Here is a 12,137-nt window from a genome sequence, read left to right as displayed (position 1 = left end):
GGAGGCGATGAACATAAGCCCTTAGCTGGCACTGCCCTGGGAGCCGGCACTGCCCCGGGAGCCAGCAAGAGGAGCCTCCCCAGGATTCAGCCAAACAGCTGAATAGACGAAGCTGCCTGGCAAAGACGGACCGCCGGAAGGTAGCTGACAGTGGCATGAACAGAGTCACTTTGTAGGATCTGAAATGACCAGAAGGAGATGGAACCAGTGCGAGAGACTAGGGCAAGAGCTGGGACAGTGGAGACACCAGATCACTGCGTGGGGCTCACCTGAAGCAGAGCTGGAAGGGTTCACTGGAGGCGGAGCCTGGTACGGAATTGCGTGTAAGTCATCGGTTAGGAGAGCCTCCCAGGAGAAATGTGCATAGCCAGGGAAGTGAGATGGGAAAGGGAGGGATTTAAGCAGGGATAGAGTTCCAGGTGAGGTCTAGCCAGACCCTGCAGGAAACTATGGGCTACAAATTGCATCCTACTGTTTGTCCTGCATTGAGGCACAGAGATGGGCTTTTGTACACGCCACACAAGTCAGAGATCGGATTCCAGAGGGTTGTGTGACTCCAGGGCACTTCCAGGAGAGGTGACTCCAGCCGCTAAAGGGAGATTCCTCAGAGAAGATGGTAAATACGAGCCTTCAGCAACAGCCTACTCAGGAGCTGGAAGATGAGCACCTCAAACTTAAAAGACCCCCGGGGATCTTAATGGAGCATCAAAAATGTCCACTCCATACTTGCTACTCTCCTGTCTCCTAACAAGCTTCGCACTGGCTGAACTGGACTCAGGGAATCAAACATGGAGGTCATATTTGGTGGGAGAGGGTGAATTTGAGAGCAAAAAAGCAAATGACAGGCAGTAAGTGCCCAGTGATATCTATTAAGCTGAATTATACCTCCTCGTGAGTTCTAGACTTTTTGGTGCTTTGCAAAAATTGAATCTGTCAACAGTCGTTGAAGATTTACCATCGCTAAGGAAATAGTTTTCAGTGGAAAATTATCATTTGCCTAAGAGTGCATGACAGATACTGATTTTGTGTCCAGCACACTACAATTTACTCACCGACCTAAAGGGAACTGAGGAAAAGCCTAGATCCCTGCACCGGCTGGGTGGGGTCTGGCCAGCCTCCTGAAGTGTTGAACCAAAAATTAACTTTAAAGTTATTTTTTCCAACTGAATCACTGCTGTACACCTGAAACTAACATTGTAAATCAACTACACTTCAATTAAATTTTTTAAAAAATAGAGTTATTTTTATTCTTGCTGTAGACAATGCATTTTCAAGAAAAGTTCAAAAGTCAGCTGAGGTTTGGGTATTGGGCAGACTTGGAGTTAAAAGCCTGAAACTGCAGTGCATGGCTACTTAGTGATTTTAACATCTTTTAACCATCTTGCAAATTCATTGTATGAGTTTTTACTAGAAATAACATTGTGCTCCGCCATATGAGGGCTCGGGAGGAATTCACGGCATGGCTCGCCAGTTGGTTGTTCTCATGTGATCATGGAGGATATTTGATCAGTGTCTCACACTCTCGGCAAATGTTAATTGATGAAAGTTGTCGAGTGTCCAGGAAGACTTTGGCATCCATAAGATGGAAAACGTTAAACTCTTTGAAAAGAATAGAAAGAGAGGTGTGTTGTAGCACTTTTAAACGCCAGGTCCAGGGCTAGCTTCATGCTTTTATCAGCCCATCTTCCCGGAACGTTACTACAACGTGTGTGTGAGGGTCCTTGTGATTCAGGGAACAAGGCAGAGACCAGGAAGATCAGGTGACTCACCCACGGCTACACAACTAGAGGTGAGAGAACCAGGATCTGAACCTGGATCTCACTGGTTCTCTAGCCCAAGACACTGCACGAGGGAGCAGCAGTGCCACTAATAATTAACATCTGCGCTGTAAGCCTTGGTGCGTGTTGCGGCCTCTGCCTGGAATGCCCCCCCCCCACTCACCTGTTAGACCTCAGCCGCAATGTCACCTTTCTGGGGAGATTTCCTTTCATCCCTTAAGTTTGTAAAGGTGATCTTCAAACACATTGTGCCTCCCTCATAAGAAGGCTTATGGTTTATTATCACTGTGCTTGGATTTAATCTCTCTGGATGCCCTGTGAGAAGGCGGGGGCGGGGGCGCTTTCTTCGTGTACATTCTTTTTGTGTGCATTGTTAGATTCCCAAGCATCTGGCACATAGAAGGTGCCCAGTTAATATATGTGGATGACTAGGTGACAAGTGGGGTCCAGTTATTGTTACACTTCTTACTTTCTAAAAACAAAAAAACAAAAACCATTGGGAAAAAATATGCACACAGCATCCATCACTGGAGGCTTCCTAATGAATGCCAACCCCCTGCCCACCTCCATCTTCTCATCACTCCACCCTGAACCTCTAAGGAAACACATGCACACACACCTTTAATTGATTAAATTTATCCTTTTCTTCCACTCCAAAACTTTTCTTTTTTACTAACGACTGGAAAGCATTCATCAAGAAATCTCGTATACACCAGGTGCTGCACATAAGTCAGCCCTGTTGGTTCAGGGGTATGTAATAGTTACTCCACCCTTGCAGGCGGCACACTGTGTAGCTGTGGATTATACCTTAGTACATGTTTAAACACAGTACGAAAAACAAACAGCCAGTGATTTCTGAATAGATGCCATCACTTCCACAGATGTTTAGTGTGTGTCCTTCTGGCGTCAGGCCCTGTGCTAGCTCCTTTCCTTCTTGAGGGATTAGGGCTCTAAAGATTGTCTTTGTCAGTTAACACCTGTGAACTGATACCTGCGTGAGATCCCATGCCAGCAAACTGACCTGTGTAAATTATTTAATCCCTCTAGGCTTGGTTCTCTGTAAAAGGGGAGTGGTGAGAAGGCAATGTTAAGAGAGTTGCTGAAAGTATGCAAAGCACTTAGCATGGTGCCTGGAACAGTGAAGTAACTGTTCCAACAGCACTGGCGATCATCTTCTTAGTATTGCGTTATTTTGTCTTATTTAATCTTCAGAGGAAAGATAATTACTGAGGCTGGGGTACTCATTATTGTCTTCCTTCTATTCCATAGAAGTTGAAAGGGTTTGAGTTTGCTGGGAGGGAACAGTTTTGAACAATTTCCCCTGCCCACTCCCAAAGCATGCTGAGACAGAGTTCTTACACGGTCTACAGGAATTCTTTGTTAATGGAGTTGCTCAACTAGTAAATCAGAACTATCGTATTTTATCATCACAAGACATGTTTTTTTTCTCTACTGGTTAAAAATCCATCATGGAGGAAGGGTATGATGAATTATCAGTTTTTCTTCAAACTATTCCTTTTTTTTCTCTATTTCATAAACGAGGAAAATGATCCTCAAATAAGCTGAGTCACCGCAAGAGAAGTGGCAGAGCTGGGATTCGAACCTGGTCTTATCCAACTCTGAGTGCAGAGAAACCCCCTTTCCCCTCTGTGTCCACTCTGTTCATATTTTGTTCAACATCACTAATCACTAGGGAAACACAAATCAAAACCACAGCGAGATGCCACTTCATTCACACCCCTTAGAACGCCTTTTACTAAAATCTCAGAAGACAGCACGTTTTGGCACGGTGTGAAGTTGGAAACCTCGTGCACTTTCGGTGGGGGTGCAAAATGGAGCAGCTGCTATGGAAAACAATACAGAAATTCCTCAAAAATTAAAGGCAGATTTACCATAGGATCCAGCAGTTCCACCTATGGATATATACCCAAAGAATTAAAGCAGAGAATCCGATCCATTTGTACACCCATGTTCATAGCAGCATTATTCACAATAGCCAAAAGGTGAAGCAACCCAGGTGTCCATGGACAGGTAAATGGATAAGCAAAATGTGGCGTGTGCATATCATGGGACATTATTCCACCTGAAAAGAAAACGATTCTGATAGGCGCGCCAGCACGGACGAGCCTTGAGAATGTGATTCTAATTGAAAACAAGCTGATCACAAAAGGACACAGACTGTAGGATTCCACTTACGTGAGGCACCTGGAGTAGTCAAATTCACAGAGCTGGAAGGTAGAATGAAGGTGCCAGAGTCTGAGAGTAGGGGAGGGAGAAGGGGGAGCTGTCATTTAATGGGCACAGAGGTCTAATGTGGAAAGATGACTGAAGTGCTGCAGACGGATGGTTACACAGCCGTGTGAATGGACTTCACGCCCCTGAGCTGTGCACTTAAAAGTGCTTACAGTGATAACTTTAATGTTATGTGTATTTCATCACAATAAAAAAATAAATAAAACATGGATTTTCTCATAAAATTGCCAGGATATCCCCTTTTTTCTTTTTTCAGGAAAAGAAATGATTGTATCCTACATGAATATGGTGACAGCAAAAAATGTCAATCAGTTGATCTTTCAAAGTGTAAAAGAGTTAATTAATATTCTTAAAAACGGTTTTATCACCTTTGTCTATTGCGTTAGGCGCCATCTCCCGTCACGGTCCTTTCAGCGCGCGTTACTCTGAAGGCAAGTCGCTGCTCTTCACTCGTGTTCATGGTTGGATCCAGAGAGTGAAGGTGAAGCGGGTGTTACCAAACCTGCTTGGATTCCCTCAGCTACTTGAGGCCTGAGTTGATCGCAGACTGAGTACAGTGCTGCTGAGTGAAATAAGGTGAGGGGATGCCTTGATGCAGGGAAAATGAGCTCACCTTGAATTTGTGACTAAGGCTGCTTTTCATCATGGGTCATGGTTGCTGCTCACATCAGTCTAGGCTGACTCCCCACACGGAAGAGAGACAGCCTCACCATGACAGGAGTTAAATCTGGTCATGACACCTGCCACAAAGGCTGCCCTGGCCTGGGGAGGTCCCACCACCTGCGGGCACACCATCTCTGCTGTGGTGCTTCCAGCCGTCAGGTGAGCAGGCAGCGCAGCTGGCTGCTGGGGTGGAGACAAGGCTGGGTGGCCCCGGGTGGAGGTGATTTGCCCAGCTGAGTGGCAGAGGGCCAGATACAGGCTTTGGGAGCCTGGGGACAACCCATTCCTTATTCTGAGAACTGAGAGAAACCCCAGAAGCCACAGGTCAACGACAGTAACCGGGATCCCTTAATGATCTGATGGAGTGAAGCTGCCCTTAACTTGGAACCCCGACCCTGGACACTTACCTGAGTGTAACAGGAACTCCTTATCATGTGTGTTGTTTTGTGTTATGTTGAGCCTTCAGCCACTGAATGTCAAAGCCTGTTTGTTACGGCATTTTCTCACCCAAAATGATCTATTGATCTCATTTCCTTCCTTCCCTTCTTCCTTCCTTCCTTCCTTCCTGCCTTCTTCTTCACCCCCAAATTGCATAAACCCCTAACCCTTGAGGGAAGATGTGCTTTGGATTGAAAACTTTTCAAATTTTACAAAGTTAAGGTGGTGTACAAGGGCTGACCCCTAGCGAGCCCTGCAGCATACACAGTTTGGGGCGCTTCTCTAAGTAAAAGATTACAGAATTTTAAATACATAATCAGGTACAAAAGCCCCAAAGTCTAAGCTTTATCAGCTTCACAGTAGACAACCCCTCTCAACTGGTGGTGTATACAGTGTAGACACGATCATCTAATACTGCTGGCAAGTTCTGATGGAGCCCACTAATCAGATTTATCAGTGTTTCTGCACATGAACATATGACTGTTACACCTGGGGATCAAGGGAGAATACATACAGGTTCCCAGTAATTCACGTCAAGTTTTCCCCCTTAATACTAATTAGTTAAGGTCGGTTTTGGTTTTGCTGTCAAATGAGTTTTAAAAAATACAGTTTTCAGAGCTTTTGGAAGTTTGGAATTGTGGAAGTGAGGTCTGTATACCAATGGGCAGCTTTAGTAGGTGCTGTGAGGGAAGGAGGATACCACATGTACAAGCTGACCCCCATCCTCAGGGAGTGTATCACCTCATTAGGACATGGAATGTGAACTAATATAGTGACAATGCAATTACTGCCGCAAAAGTAGCTCACACAAAATGCAAGAATCATGCCACTCATTAGAACTGCCCGTGGGTGAGTGTGAAGGCCATAGAGAGCAAGGGATCTTGGAGACTGTCTGCACCAGGTCCCTGTGATGTTCCCTGATGCTCACCCAGATCACCACACAGGCTTGAGTATCCTGAACAGTGAGTCAGTTAGAGGCAAACTGACTTAAGAAGCAAAAAGATGAGAGCCCAAAAACATCTTCTTCATTTATTAATTGTTACGTTGGGTAAGTTACCTGACTCTTTGGAATCATCAACCGTCATTAATGAATTGCAACGATAGCTGTGTCGTTGGTTACCATTTATTGAGTTCTTACGATGTTTCAAGTGTTGTGATAGGTGCTTGAAATAAATGATCTCATTTAATCCTCTGAATAACCCCATGAGATAGATTTATGGTCATTTTAAGACCAAAGAATTAAAGATCAGAGAGCTTTAGAAACTCACCTGAGATTCAGGTCTGTTTGACCCCAAAGCCCAAGAATGGAACAACTGTCACTCTGCCCCTCCTTGAGAAAAAACTTACTGTAAAAATAACTCAGAAAGTTGTGAACCTAAAATGATGCCAAAGCCTTGTCCTCAGTCTGTTTTTCCAAAGTTTCTGAATTCTCTTCTCTGATTCTGAACTTGACCCAGATACTTGGTGTCTTCTCCTAGTCTGAGCTTTTCCATTTTAGGATGACATTATCCTAGATTTTAAGGCAAAGATCATAAAAAGGGAACAGAGAGGTCACGTGGACTCTGACCAGTTTTTGTTGACTTCAGATATCTTAAACTTCCTTGAAATCTTAATTTGGTAATTTTATATAAAATTTTATATAAAAACCTGCACATCAGGCTTCTCCTGAGAAATTGAAATGACAGCACTAGACTTGCATTTTTCCATGACACTAATTGGCAGCCCCCAAAATCTCAGGTGGGTCCCTTTCTTATACATTCTCAAAGCACCCTGTTCATTTCTTTATAGCATTTGACATAGTTCATAAGTCTGTGTTTCTGTAAATATATAATATATGCATTACTTGTTGCCCTGACAAGTGAGCAAGGTCCATGTCTGATTTGCTTACACTGCACTCCCAGGCCCTAATAGAGAATCCAGTCCAAAGAGGCAGTTAACAAATACTTGTTAAGGAAATACAAGCTTCTGAATCAACGAGGAAGATAAGATGAAGGTAGTATGTTCACGTGTCCATTTCATACTCTATTACTATGACAACTTAATCACCCATGCCCTTCAATATGCAGCTGGCTCTCAGGTTTTTTTGAAGAGTGGATCTACAATGGCCAAAACACTTGCCATCTAGGTCCAAATGCGGGAAGTATAATGACTTCACAGTGATATCTTTCAGCTACTTAATGACCCTAAACGTTAGAGAAATTAGAATTGGCAGGGTCTGCAAGGCTATTGTTTTTTAACTTACTGGGGTTTCCAAATGGTGGTTTTATGCTGCCAACTAGTATACTATTGAGGATTTATAGGCAATAAAGCATGGACAGATCCCCAATCATAAGAATTGTCATGAGCTGCACGTGTGAAAACAGTCTCCAATTTATGTTGCCTGATGAGACTGTGATTGGCTATAATCATACTTTTACTTCCTATACTGGCTTTCTTCAGAGGATCATAAGGTCCTTGATCGTATGGTTTATGATCTTACTAACAAGTATCCATCACAACTCACACAGACAAGGAAGGTCCATCATCAGTCATCACCAGGCCTTCTGCAGAGCCCTGGGCATGTTAACCCCTCAGGGTTTTAGGTTGTTGCCCTTTGAGTGAATCCATTAACCTTACAAACTGAGCAACTACCAAGACCCCAACCCTGTGAACATGGCTAATCTCCCCGATGTGGTAAAAGGACCTCTGTAGGTTGACTCAATTCTTGTATTTTCCAACCAGTATTTCCTGGTCTTCCCAGGTAGAATAATCTTCCCCTGGGCACCCTTCCCGGTGGTTCTCAGCACGTTGCTAGTTCTTCAGTCACGCACCATTGGCCTCATGTGAAAATCAGACAGCGCTGGCTCATTGGGAAAGCTCAGGTTTTCACAGCATGTAAAGTGCTTAACTATAGATACGGTATTAAAAGATATAAAACTCCTTCTCTTCCTGAGTGCAGGGAATGTGTTGTACTATTTTATCTGTTCTTCTCAGCAGAGTTCCTGCTGAATTGAAGGAGATCAATAAAAACTTATTAAAGGAAGGAAGGGAGGGAAATTCAAGGTCATTAAGTGATGTGGGTTTTACTGTTAGAGATAAGTATTTGACATTTGATTTCTTCTATCAGGAGAGGCCCTTAATTTTCTTCTCTGTGAGGTCACTGGCTCCATGACATATCCAAGACTCTGGGGTTTACTTGGTCCAAGGAGTCCATTTTCTTTGCAAATTGTCAGGCAGGGTGGAGACTGGACAATCTCAGTCCTCTGGGGATCATTCTCTACTGTGTTGATGATATCACTAAAAAGCAGTGCTCTCTCTCACCCTCTTAAGAGGACATCCTTGACCTCCAGCCTGGTGATCTAAGCATGCAGTCACCTAGTCCTGCAATAACTTACACGAGAAGTGGAGGGAAAAAGGATGAGGCCTCATTGTCCACTCTGTCATGGTCATCGTGCACCCATGCAGACTTGACCTCCACATTCATCAGTGTCCCAGTGGAAAATCATATGGAAAGTCATACTCAAAGGATTTAACCAAAGAAAGCTTAACAAAGGGACGACTTCAGAGCAGGAGTGGCTGAGTGGAAACAGAACCTGTGCCTTTCTGAAGCTGTGGTTTTAAAAGCATCTTTTAAAGCCCCAACTACACACGATTCAACATGTTTCAGAAAGCACTTTGACGCATGCAATCTTGGTCATTCTTGGCTAGCTTTTCGCCAGATTGGCAAATGGGTGGTCGTTGGCTTTACGTAGTGGAGCCCGCAAGATCACGTTTCATATTATGCTAACAAAAAGCCTAACCTGACCCACAGAAGGTCCTCCAGGTACAGCCTTGAGTCACTACCTCAGTCAAGTAAAAAGGCAGAGGCGGGCTTGATGTTCCATTGCACGGTCTGTGTAAGAGACACAATTGATAGGAACAGGGCTATTTCAAGGCATAAAGATGAAAACTGGAAATGCAATTCCATAAGTAGTGCCAGGTGCACAAATTGGAGTCTGTGGTCCCTCTTTGGGGCCCTTCTTTCAAACACACACCCTTCAGTTTTCATTTACAGCTTTAGCATTTATTCCCAGCTGGACCTGTGTCCAGGGCTCCAAAATAATATCTGTAATCATAAGGATTTTAGGAAAGTGAGAATGGGAGACACTGTCTGCAATATAATTTCCATCTTTTTGGACGTAGCCTCCTATTATTCAAACCTGTCAAGTCACACGAGGGTTGAAAATGAGATATGGGATGTCTAGACCAGCCAAATAGGCAAACCTCCATCACGAATCATATTTTGGCTGTTTTAGGGTGTGCGTTTTGGACAGAAGCTCAGAAATAAACATGAAGACTTTAACAAAGAAATTTATCAAAATTAGGCAATGTCTGGCTCTAGATTTTATAAATATTTTAATGAGAAGTGAAATATGAAAGTTAATTTCCAGATGGTTTTTGTTTTCAGATATATGAAATGGATAATAATAGTACTTTCTTCACCAGAAGATTTTAAGGCTAAATAGATAATTATTCATTCATCTGAATCATTTAGTGAATGAGGCAGCGGATAGATAGATGGATAGGTAAATGTAGACAGATCAATAGATAGGCAAGTAGATAATAAATAAATATAGATATTATAGATAGAGACTGACAGCTACTCAGTGATGGTCACGTTAAAGCCCTGAGCTCAAGTCCATCATTCACTCTGCCTTCAGTACGTGTTTACTGAATATATGGACCATCAGGACAAAGCTTTGTTTTGTTTTATAACTTTCAGTTCTTAAACTTCACACATTCACATTCAATATTTATTTCAAAAAACAGGATAGAAGTTATATTTCCAAAAGATACATTTCCACTGATAAATTCCACTGGTAAATTGTGAAGCAATAACCCACAGCAGTTACAGGGACAAGAACCTTCTGCCTGCCCCCGAGAGCACAGATTCCACAGAGCAGATGCACACGTATTGGCAAGGAGTCCACGGGGACCTTGAGATGCACAGCTCTCCTACAAGGAGGAAAGAGGGTCTCTGGGGAATGTGATGGCGGGGAGTGTGTGTGGAGAGGGTTTCATGTACCAATTGTCTGTACAATTAAAAGCTGTTATCATTAAGTCACTCTATCTTGGTCATTTATGAACACAACTTGGTTTAGACAAATCTACTCAACTTCCAATAACAATGACCTTAATAATGATGATGATTGCTAGCCCTTAACTATGTCAAGACACCATCTATGTGATTTGTGTGTATTGATTGATCTAATCTCCTCAACAATCTTGTGAGTTAGGTCCTATGAGCATCCCCTTCTCACTGATGAGCCAAGTGACTCCCAGAGAAGTGGAGGAGCTCGAGGACATCTCATACTTAATAAGTGGCAGAGCTGGGGTGTGAACCTAATTATCTGAATCCAGAATTTAAACTCTTGGCCACTACAGACATTTTAATTCAATGGTTTGGGAAATGGAAGATTAAGAAGGAAAAGGATCGATAACCCCACAGTCAGGTCTAGAAAGTGCTTTTTAATTTAATTAGTACAAATCTAGATATTTCCTTCAGGGCAACACACAGGCTTAGAGATACAATTGAGAATGAGATGGATAAGGTCCATTGTGTCCTCACAGATGAAAATCGAGTCAGAACGTAAAGCAACGTGAGCAGGTGATGGTAATGAAGTGTGCGGGGCTGTGCTGCTGGAGCACAAGGAACTAAGACAGCACTGTGGCCCCAAGCTAAGAGCAGAAGGAGGACTGGGTAGTCTGGTGAGCGTGCTGGAGTCTTGGCGTTTAAGATCCTGATGCATTTTGAATAAAATGTAAACATCTCATCATGGCCTCAGAAATTCAGAATGGTTTGGCCCCAGCTGACACTAGAATCTCACCTTGGCCACGTTCTCCTTGCCCTCTCTCTGGTCCAGCCTGCCTGCCTGTTTGCAAAGTCTCTTGAACACGCCAACGTCTTTCCTGACTCCTGTCTCCTTCACATATGCTCTCCCTTCTCCCTAAAATGCTCTTCTCTTTCCAAAGCTGAGTTAATTTCTTCCTTCAGAGCTTGCTTTGATGTCATCTCCTCAGGGAGGCCTATATGAATCGCTCTTTTAGTCATTCCCTCCAGTGGTCTCAATTTGCAATTGTTATGAGTTGAGTTGGGTCTCTCCCCACCCTCAAATTTCCATGTTGAAGCCTTAACCCCTGGTACCTCAGAATATGACTGTTTGGAGATAAGATCTTTACAGAGGTAATCAGGTTAAATTGAGGTCATTAGGGTGGACCCTAGTCCAATATGGCTGGTATCCTTATAAGAAGGGGAAATTTATACCCAAATGGTTGTAAAAACTGTTAGTGGGAACTATTTGAAATTAGCCACCCTGAATACAATGTATGTGTAGCAGGAGAGGATACTGATTTGGGGTGGGCTATTAAGAATTAGTGGACCAGAAAATGTTTCCTCATTTTCCTCATTCTGAAAATAATAGAATTGTTATCACATGTGCAAAATCAAAACCTCATGTGTAAGCCTCATCTGAAGCAGTGCTGGTAAAACATATGGCACTTGTGGAAATTCTTTCCCTTCAGTGCTCATAATTTCAGAGTTCATCTGCTTCCCTGTGATGTAAGAAACTTGCCAATAAATTAAAAAGCGATGAACCAAGCTGCCTATGCAAAATGAGCATCAGTGTTAGAGACAACAGCCACTGAGAGAGGAACCTCTTCCGTGATAACCAGTGTACAGAGGATGTGGTTGCACTTAGGTTAAGTTCAAGACTTCCAAGTAACTTATTTTTAGAGAAAGGCAGTGTTCATTGAATCTGGTGGCATTCACTGATGTATAATATATTGCAGAATCCAATTCTAGAAAGATGGCTCCTTTATCGCATATTTGCACCCCCTTCTCAACTTCCCCTGCCAACCACCTCTATGAATTTGGAATCAGTAGACACACAAAGCCTGGTCAGGGTAATGCGTGGTGGGAAATGCAAAAATCAAGACAGAAAATTCTGCTCCCTAGGTCAGATGACAGCCTGGAATCCAGTGGAGAGG

Source organism: Camelus bactrianus, chromosome 25 (genome assembly GCF_048773025.1).
Source record: "Camelus bactrianus isolate YW-2024 breed Bactrian camel chromosome 25, ASM4877302v1, whole genome shotgun sequence".
In the NCBI taxonomy this organism is placed as follows: domain Eukaryota; kingdom Metazoa; phylum Chordata; class Mammalia; order Artiodactyla; family Camelidae; genus Camelus; species Camelus bactrianus.
The sequence above is the reverse complement of the archived record's forward strand: the minus strand, read 5'-3'. Positions refer to the sequence as shown.